This window comes from Megalopta genalis, chromosome 5, assembly GCF_051020955.1.
Source record: "Megalopta genalis isolate 19385.01 chromosome 5, iyMegGena1_principal, whole genome shotgun sequence".
In the NCBI taxonomy this organism is placed as follows: domain Eukaryota; kingdom Metazoa; phylum Arthropoda; class Insecta; order Hymenoptera; family Halictidae; genus Megalopta; species Megalopta genalis.
Window position 1 is genome coordinate 6,521,880 of NC_135017.1, and position 10,015 is coordinate 6,531,894.

A 10,015-nucleotide genomic window follows, 5' to 3' on the forward strand; every position below is an offset into this window, starting at 1 on the left:
TTGCTTCGATTCCTTAATGTAGAACATCGTTCTGACTGTATGATTCTAAAACACCCTGTGTACATGACTGAACATTTTTATACAATTATAATAATAAATGTACATCATACAAAACCTAATTGAATCTCGAATGTGTTTTACTTTCTCGACATAAAGCTGGCACTGATTTAATGAAAAGTTGATATACAGGGTGATTCAATTTTCTAAAGATATTGAAATATATTAAAATCAGGGATGGTAGCACAAAATCCAACTGACTTTCGAATGTTCTCTTCTTTCTCTACAGAAAACTGGCACTGGCTTAATGAAAAGCTGATATACAGGGTGATTCAATTTCCCAAGAATATTGAAATATATTAATATCAAGAATGATGGTATGAAATCCAACTGAATTTCGACTGTTTTCGTCTTTCTTTGCATAAAACTGGCACTAGCTTAATAAAAATCAGATATACAGGGTGATCCAGTTTCCCAAAAATATTGAAATATATTAAAATCAGGGATGGTAGCACAAAATCCAACTGACTTTCGAATGTTCTCTTCTTTCTCTACAGAAAACTGCCACTGGCTTAATGAAAAGCTGATATACAGGGCGATTCAATTTCCCAAAAATATTGAAATATATTAAAATCAAGAATGATGGTATGAAATCCAACTGAATTTTGACTGTTCTCGTCTTTCTTTGCACAAAACTGGCACTAGCTTAATAAAAAGCAGATATACAGGGTGATCCAGTTTCCCAAAAATATTGAAATATATTAAAATCAGGGACAGAAAGATCAAAGTAAAAATCAACAGAATAATTTCAGAACTCTATCACCTTCGATTCGCGAGAACGATGAAGAATGAAAACGAATTTTTGAACTTCTGCCCCGGATAAATGCGCCGAATGATAATTTCGCAGAAAGATCCGCGGTTCGACCATGAATTTCAAGGTTAGCACGTTCATGCTCGGCATCGAGCATCCGGTTCGCAGGTGCCACTTGCGAACGGAAAAATGATAGTCCACGATCCACCCGAGAAATCGGAATGATCGCGGTGTTTTCGGGCCACGTATTGGCCGCTGGCATTTTCCTACAACGAAAATCGATGCCTAACTCGGTAAATCGGTGGCCTAAACATCGGCTTGGGGAGCGCGCGTGGTGGAGCATCCTGTAGCAATGGTAAATACACGTATTAAAAGGAGCCGGCCGGTGGTAAGGACGAAAATAAACGGAAAACCGGCGGAAGGTTGCGCGATTGCGTGCGGACAACTGACCAATCAAGGGTGGAACACTGAACGTTCACCTTCGATTCCGACGACCATCGGCCGGCCATCCTTGAAGGGCTGCTTCGTACCGTACGGCCACAGAAATAAACCGGAACCATAATCGCGTAACAGGAAATTTGCACGATTCGATACTGCAATATCGCGCGGACATTTCTATTTTGTTTGTTTAACAAGAAAATTGAATGTTCAAGGTGCTCAACGCTGGAACGTTCGTCGAAACGACGATTTTCTTCAGATTCTCTTCTCCGTGATTATTCAGAGTATAATTTTTATAGTGTTATGTCTATGAGCGTATTTTAGAAAGCTTTACTCGAATCGTTTAATACAATTTTCTTTTTCAAAGGCGGCACGAAGTGTGCAACAACTTTTAATGCTGGAGTATACTGCAGCGCCTCAAAAAATTCAGATTGCGCTCCAAGACGCGCTTTTTCGAATCGTCATTTATATTTCGAATTCGGTGGTACGGTTTTCTAGAAAAAAATTCTCAAAGATCGCTTGTTTTCCTTTTCAAATAATTTGCTTCTTTGTCTTCGTTTCGAAAAGTCGCTTTGTGCACGTGATGACTTTAAGCGGCCAGTAGTTACGGTCTTTCAAAAATTACATACTATTCTCCAAAATACCGTTTATAAAATGCAAAAACATTTTTTTTTTTTAATTCGATCGTACGATTCCCGAGAAAGAATTTTCCAAAAATCATCTGCTCCCGTTTCTAGAAATCGCTTGTTTCTGTTCAGCGGCCGGCAAATCTAGCGTTTCAAGAATTACATTTTCTTCTCAAACATGCGCTCTCGCAAATGAGAAAAACATTTTTTCGGAGTCGGCCGTACAGTTTTCTAGGAAAAGCGAATCACCAAAGATCGGTTTCCGTTTCGAAGGATCGTTTTATGTGCGACGATTCCAGCTGGAGTAGGTGTTCGTAGCGCAGTTGTGCGATTGCAAGTCGTTTAAATGTCGACGTGTGCGAGCGTGTGGGTTCCGGCACCTTGAACTTTTATCACGTGCACGAATGGCCGGCGATAATAACGCGACGGATTGTTTGCATAAGCGCGCGCGTAACCGAATACCAGGAAACAATGCATCGGCCGCGAAAATCGTGTTTCTGAGTCAACGATCCCCGGACGTCGGGTTTCTTGCACTCGATTTCACGCGAGCCCGAAACCCGAGGAACTTTTCGCAGACAGAAATAATCGGGATACCGGATACGTATGCTCCGCGCGCCATTTCGCAAAACGCTTGCGAACGGGCGCGCCGTTATGGAGAGATTACTCGCTTTGTCTCCCATTGTTAGCGAACGAAATATTAACAACACCGCGAATTTGATAATCAATTAATCGATAGCGGTTCGACGATGTGTCGGATTACTGCAGATGTTTAGACTCTGTTTAAGCATCTGTTCATTAATTCGTTTATTTATCGATTCATTTCGTCAATCAAGGTTTACCAAGTGTTCGTCGTTTTAATTAACTACGGTTCTCTTAACGTACAGCAGACTTTTTTCATGTTCATCAATTTTATTAAATAGGATTTCGTTGATGTTCATAAATTTTCGTGACTAAGGTTCTCTCAATGATTAGCAATTTCATTGACTGAGGTTTTCTAAATGATTAGCAATTTCATTGACTGAGGTTTTCTCAACGTTCAGCAATTTCATTAAGTATAGGAACATTGATTTACCCAAAATTATGCTATACGTTGGATGTTTGTTAGGAATTTTTATTCCTATCATCTGCCTTCTACCTTTCAGGTATTATCTATTTGCTTTGTATGAAGTAGGTTTTTTAGATTTGTCTCTTCGTTTTGAAACACCCTGTATACAACAATATATTTAGAAGAAACAGTAAACTTATATCGTACGTTTATTTGAAAACTTTTTAATCTATTTAACTGATCTGGTTTTGTTCTTTCGGTATATAAAAATGGCGCCAGCTTTATAAGATGATATACAGGGTGATTCAGTTCTGACACGATCCACGAATGAAACTATTTGGGTACTACGGTGTTGAGAATTTTGGACTACCTTCGGTTGCTTCGATTCCTTACTATAGAACATCGTCTTAATTATATGATACTTAATTCTGAAACATCTTGTACATGACTGAAAATTTTTGTATACAATTATAATGATAAATGTACGTCGTATGCAACCTAACTGAGTTTCGAATGTTTCCTATCTTTTCTACATAAAGTTGGCACTGGTTTCTAATGAAAAGCTGATGTACAGGGTGATCCAATTTTCCAAAAATATTGAAATATATTTAAATGAAGTATGGTAGTATAAAACCTAACTGAATCTCGAATACGTTCTACTTTCTGTGGACATAACTGGCGCTGATTTAATGAAAAGCTGATATACAGGGTGGTTCAATTTCCCAAAAATATTGAAATATATTAAAGTCAAAGATGGTAGTATAAAACCTACCTGAATCTCGAATACGTTCTACTTTCTGTAGACAAAACTGGCGCTGATTTAATGAAAAGCTGATATACAGGGTGGTTCAATTTCCCAAAAATATTGAAATATATTAAAGTCAAAGATGGTAGTATAAAACCTAACTGAATCTCGAATACGTTCTACTTTCTGTAGACAAAACTGGCGCTGATTTAATGAAAAGCTGACATACAGGGTGGTTCAATTTCCCAAAAATATTGAAATATATTAAAATCAGGGATGGTAGCATAAAATCTAACTGACTTTCGAATGTTTTCATATTTATTTATCTACTGGAAACTGACACTGGCTTAATGAAAAGCTGATATACAGGGTGATTCAATTTCCCAAAAATATTGAAATATATTAATATCAAGAATGATGGTCTGAAATCCGACTGAGTTTCTAACGCGTTCTACTTTCTGTATCAAAAACTGGCACCGATTTACCGAAAAGCTGATGTACAGGGTGATTCAATTCAGGACGATAAAATTGCTAAAAAGAATCGCTACAAAGAATTGCTACAAAGAATTGCTAAAATATTTATAAAAGAAAGAATAACGAGAGTTGCTGAAAAATTGCTAGAAAAGAAAAGAAAAATCAGCGAAATTGCTAACGTGGCGCGAATAATTTCCGAAGACGGAAAAATCGCTTGGCCGTTGCATCTTGGCAAGCTGCGGCACATCGCGGGATGGCGCGAGCATCGAGCTGTGTGCATAAAGGCTGTCCATGTATAAAGGCGCATCGGGCGTCATCGTACGAAATGTCAGGGTTGAATCGCTGGTAATAACCCGGTTCTTTAACCGTGCTACTATGCAGATTCACGAGGCACGTACGGGAAACACGGGACGACCCTGTTATCGACGTCGTTAACGACCGTCGACGACGCTGGGAACTCGCCGCGCCGCGCCGCGGATTTGATGCCTAGCCTCGGGAAACGTATCGATCCTCCGACCGGCCGTTCGATGCCTCGGGAAACGTGAATAGCTCGACGACCGTACCGTGAGAAACGTCGCTAAGGACGCCGACATGGATCGGGTCGATGATAAAGACCTTGCCTCCGCGGCGCTCCTTGCCAGACCGGGCTGCTTGCCACTTTGTGCAAGCCGATGACGCGCGGGACTCTCTCCCTCTCCCTCTCTCCCTCTCTCCCTCCCTCTCTCCCTCTCTCTCGCTCTCTCCTCCGTCTAGCTATACCTAAAACTAGAGAACGAGCTCGCCACTCCAACTCCGATACACCTGCCAGCCGGGCGCAGCTTTCTATTCTCATTTACTTTTCATCGATTCACTGAAAACTTTGTTGCCGCAGACCTCCGCCATCTTGTCTGAATCAATATTTCCCGACGGCCCTTCAAATTTCTAACACTGGATCGTGCACACGGCGCACAGCGGTCTGCCGCGCGGCGTTTTGTGGGGAAGATATCCATTTTTCAGCTGTCACGTTCAACCCCTTGCAGGTCGAAGCCATTTTTTTCAACTCGAAATCCAAACATTGAATTATGGTGACTCGTGCAATAGTTACGCTTTGAACAGCTTTTCTAAATATAAACAAGTTCGACGATGTTAACATTATTTTTGTAAACATTTTTAATGGCGCCTCGGAGTTCTCACTCGACTGCAAAGGGTTGGAAGAGCGTTGTTTGAAAGACGATATAAGATACAATTAAATCAATGATAATTTAAACGTTTTACAAGCAGATCGTGGATTTTATGCGAAATGAAAATTGTTGAACAAAAATGAACCGTTTATTATTTCAGTGCGCTGAATATATATATATATTTCAGCACACCGAAATTATTATTATAAATAATATAATTATTATTATAAATTTATATATAATGTTATTGCACTATATATATATATATATATTTCAGCACACTGAAATTATTATTATAAATAATATAATTATTATTATAAATTTATATATAATGTTATTGCACTATATATATATTTCAGCACACTGAAATTATTATTATAAATAATATAATTATTATTATAAATTTATATATAATGTTATTGCACTATATATATATATATATATATATATATATATATATATATATATATTTCAGCACACTGAAATTATTATTATAAATAATATAATTATTATATATAAATTGTGAGTGATAGAATATAAAAATGTGAGTGTAGATGCAATGCAAAATACTGAACGCATTAGAAGAATTTTTATCATGAACGCACGAAATCCGCGAAGTCCGACGATAATACGCGGCGCTAAAGAATAGGTTATGGAAGCCTGGGAGTTTCGCCGAGGCGACAGATAACCGTGCACTTCGATCAGCTTCGAGAGCGTCGCCGGGATTTAGAGCATCGAGAGGAAAGACGGAGAAATGGCAGAAGAGGAAAGCCCCGCGGAGCGGAAAGTTGCAATGCCGACCGGCGCGGCAGTTCAAGGCCTCCGATGCCCCCTCCCTCTGTTTGTTTCCTATATTCATTCTATTTTCTGCATTCCCTTCTCCTCGTAACCCACTCGTTTTTCCATTTCCCCTCTCCGGCCGCCGTCCCGCTCTCGCGCCGATGCACCGCGGTCCGGCCAAGCGGCGTTCCGCGGCCAAAATTCAATTCCTTAAGTTCGGTGTATCGACAAAATTTCGTTTTTATTATTATTATTTATTATTATTATTTATTATTATTATTTATTATTATTATTTATTATTATTATTTATTATTATTTATTATTATTATTTATTATTATTTATTATTATTATTTATTATTATTTATTATTATTATTTATTATTATTATCTATTATTATTATTCGTTCCAGGCGATTCCGTGCCGAGGCACGGCCTTCCAAACGCAAAATCTTAAAGTTCGAAGTGAAATCAAACGTTTTACACACCGGTTATAGAACGCTGAAACAGGTTTCGATGACGGTTTTGCATTTGTTAGCTGATGCACTCGAAGTATCGCGTCTGGTTTTAATCATATTTTCTAACCGTATACGAATAGCGTCGAGTTGACTGCAATTGGAACTTCGAGTAGGGTTTTAAGAAAAGTATTAACAGTTGCTGACGCGAGACCTACTCTCTGCGAAAGTTTGAACAATTTTTAAGAAGAGGATATCAGGTTCACGTGCAACCGTTCGCAACCTTCGCGTGTAGGATAATTTGAACAAATCGATGCAAACGGCATTTCGACGCCTGGGTAAAGCAGTCAGCCGGCAAACGCGCTCGTCACTGGACGCTCGTATCCGATTTCAAAACAAACCACGATTTTTCCGACATCCGCAGTGCTTCGCGTGTATGGGAATTTTCTTCCCGAAAAATCGTAATTTCCAAAATAATCATTTCTCGACCTGATATTTCTAATACCTCTTTCTAAGGAGAATACATAAATGCGACGATTAATACAAAAAAGAAAAAAAGAAAACAGTTTCATAGAGACAAATTAAAACGACTAGGATTTTCTGCTAGTTTCCGTTGATCGGTTTCAAAGAAAACGTGGCAAATATTTCGAATACATTTTCGTTTCTTCAAAATAGCCCGTCAAGTTATTATTTTCGTCGCGAACCAAGTGGATTTTTTTTAATAAAACAATGTTTCGAACGAAAGTTGGTTACTTTTCTACAGATTTGAAACGAGACATCTGAATCGCTCGCTTGTTCTCGACAACAGGAGAAAAAGTGTCTCGGACGAACGTTGTTTGATTTCGAGGTGCACATTGTACGATGTCAATAATGTTTTTATAAGTGGAAGCGCAGAGGACATGTAAAGCTCGAACTTATCTTTTTTAAATAGGATGGCCTGATTTCTTGTTCACATTCCGACGAAGCCTTTCGAGACGGATACAATGACCTATAACTAAAGATCATTCAAGATCATAATATGTAGTATCGTAATTTATTAGGTATGTTTAGGACGAGGAGGAGTGTTAGGCTTAAGACCGTAGTTCCAAGACTTTGTGTTTAGGATAGGCAATAAAAAGAGAAACGTTGGCGAAGGCCGGGTCAGATGGGAAAACCCTTGGCGACGGAGACCCGGCGGATGCGATCACCACGTTTTGAGAAAAGGGCAGGCAGAGTGTGTTCGAGAGTCGTAGAGTTAAGCGAGTAGTTATAATCTTAATTGTAGATACGGTACGCGATATTCTCTGTCTTCATCAGGCTCAGTCCTTTCCTAGTCTCTACAGATTCAATATTGTTTAAATATTGAACAAATTTCTACAAATATATGAACTACAATAAAAAAAAAACAAATTCTTCTGTCGCGTTCAAAGTTTCCCTGCAGCAATATGCGAATTTTGCACCGCAGCGGGTCCGACTGCAAACGGCTAACACATACTTTTGACTCGACGATATTCTAGCTGGTGCCGCGACGAATTCAACGGCCTACTACATATTGCAGCCTTAAACCTTGAAGCGACAGTAAAATAATTTTGGTCACAGGAAGCGAATTCCCGGACCACTGTACGATGGAACTCGCATTCAGATCTCCCGCCACTGTGATACCGTTGTCCCGCGTCGATGCATCCCCCCCTGCGTTCCTCGTCGAGCTCGCAGCTCTGTCCCACTCTTTATCTTGGCCCCACAGACACCGTGTGTCCCCACTTTTCGCAATCTCCGTCTCATTCCGCTAATGCGCTCTCTGTTCCGTCCCCTCGCCCTCCTCAGCGTCCCGCAGATTACTGGCTCTGTCTTCTTTCTTCGCAGCCTCGGTGTTTCCTGTTCGCTGTGGAGCCCTCTCTTGGCGAGCCCCTCTCTCTTTCGTCGCTCACGGCCTCTCCGTAGTTGCATTCACTCCACTCTCTCTCTCTCTCTCTCCCTCTCCCTCTCCCTCTATCACTCACTCTTTCTCTCTCTCTCACTCTCTCCCTCTCCCTCTCTCACTCACTCTTTCTCTCTCTCTCACTCTCTCCCTCTCCCTCTCTCACTCACTCTTTCTCTCTCTCTCACTCACTCTCTCTCCCTCTCTCACTCACTCTTTCTCTCTCTCTCTCCCTCTATCACTCACTCTTTCTCCCTCTCTCTCTCACTCACTCTCTCTCCCTCTCCCTCTCTCACTCACTCTTTCTTCCTCTCTCACTCACTCTTTCTCTCTCTCTCTCTCTCTCTCTCTCTCTCTCTCCCTCCGTCTTTCGCCTTTATTTCCTATTTGCACTCTCTCCCACCGCGCTACCCGGAACCCTCTCGCTCCCTCCGTCCCGTTGTCTCGCATTAAATTGTGCTGATTGATACATTCTCATCGGTACAAGTTTCCTCCTGCCCCCCACGCCGGCTCGTCTCGTTTCGACGGCTTAATTGGCCAGGGATTCATCGGTTGTTTGCTTAATCGGAGGATGATTATTGAAAACGAAGGTTATGTTCGGCTGCTTTTTCCTCTCTTTCGGTTCTCCGCCGCGGAGAACTACTAAGTTAGCGCGGATAGGCTGCGCACGGTGGGGGAAAAAATGGCCAAGTTCGCGTCGAAATCGTCGAACTTCCAACAGAAATGAAAAATAGAGAAATATGATGCTTCTTTAAACTCAACTGAAAATGTTCTAGAACGAGGGGAAATCGTGGAGAATGTTGCGCGAACGATTCTCGGCGTTGAACATTTACACGATGGTTTTCAATCAAATTTCGGCTTATCCGTCCTTTTTTTCTTTCTTGACTTGCGAAACCATCGTCTGCTGATCCTGTCGTTCCGAATACAACCCCTCGTGCTCCAGGTTACTTCAACTTTAAAACTAAAACTGTTCTCAACACCAACGTACGCAGCGTGTTTTGATTTTGTATTATATTTTTCTGTATTTTTGTTTATATTTATTTGCACTTCTTATATGTAAACTTATTTGCAGACTTATTTGCCGTAGTACGATATTTACGATTTTAACGACACTTTAAATATGAAACAATTTAATCCTGTGCAAAATTACTTTGAAAAATGAAGCATGCAGCAAGGTTTAGTGGTGTCACGGAGTCGTCGTTCGAGTATAAAGAGTTAAAGGTTGCAGCATAATTTGTATGATACTTTTTAGGATTCGAGAGAAGAGAGACGATTTAATTCATTCTTCTCTTTTAAATAGTTTCACGATCATTCGGTTTGATTTTATGCATTGCATTCATTCAAATTAATATAGTGAAGAGAGAGAGAGAAAGAGAGAGAGAGAGAGAGAGAGAGAGAGAGAGAATATAAACATATATAAAGATACACCTATAAAATGTAGGATGTATATATATGTACACACATACATCCTACATTTTATAGGTGCATCTGTATATATGTATCTGCATATATAAATATTATATTTATATATATAATATATATAATATAAAATATATATATGTATAACATAATAATAAATCTATAATAATA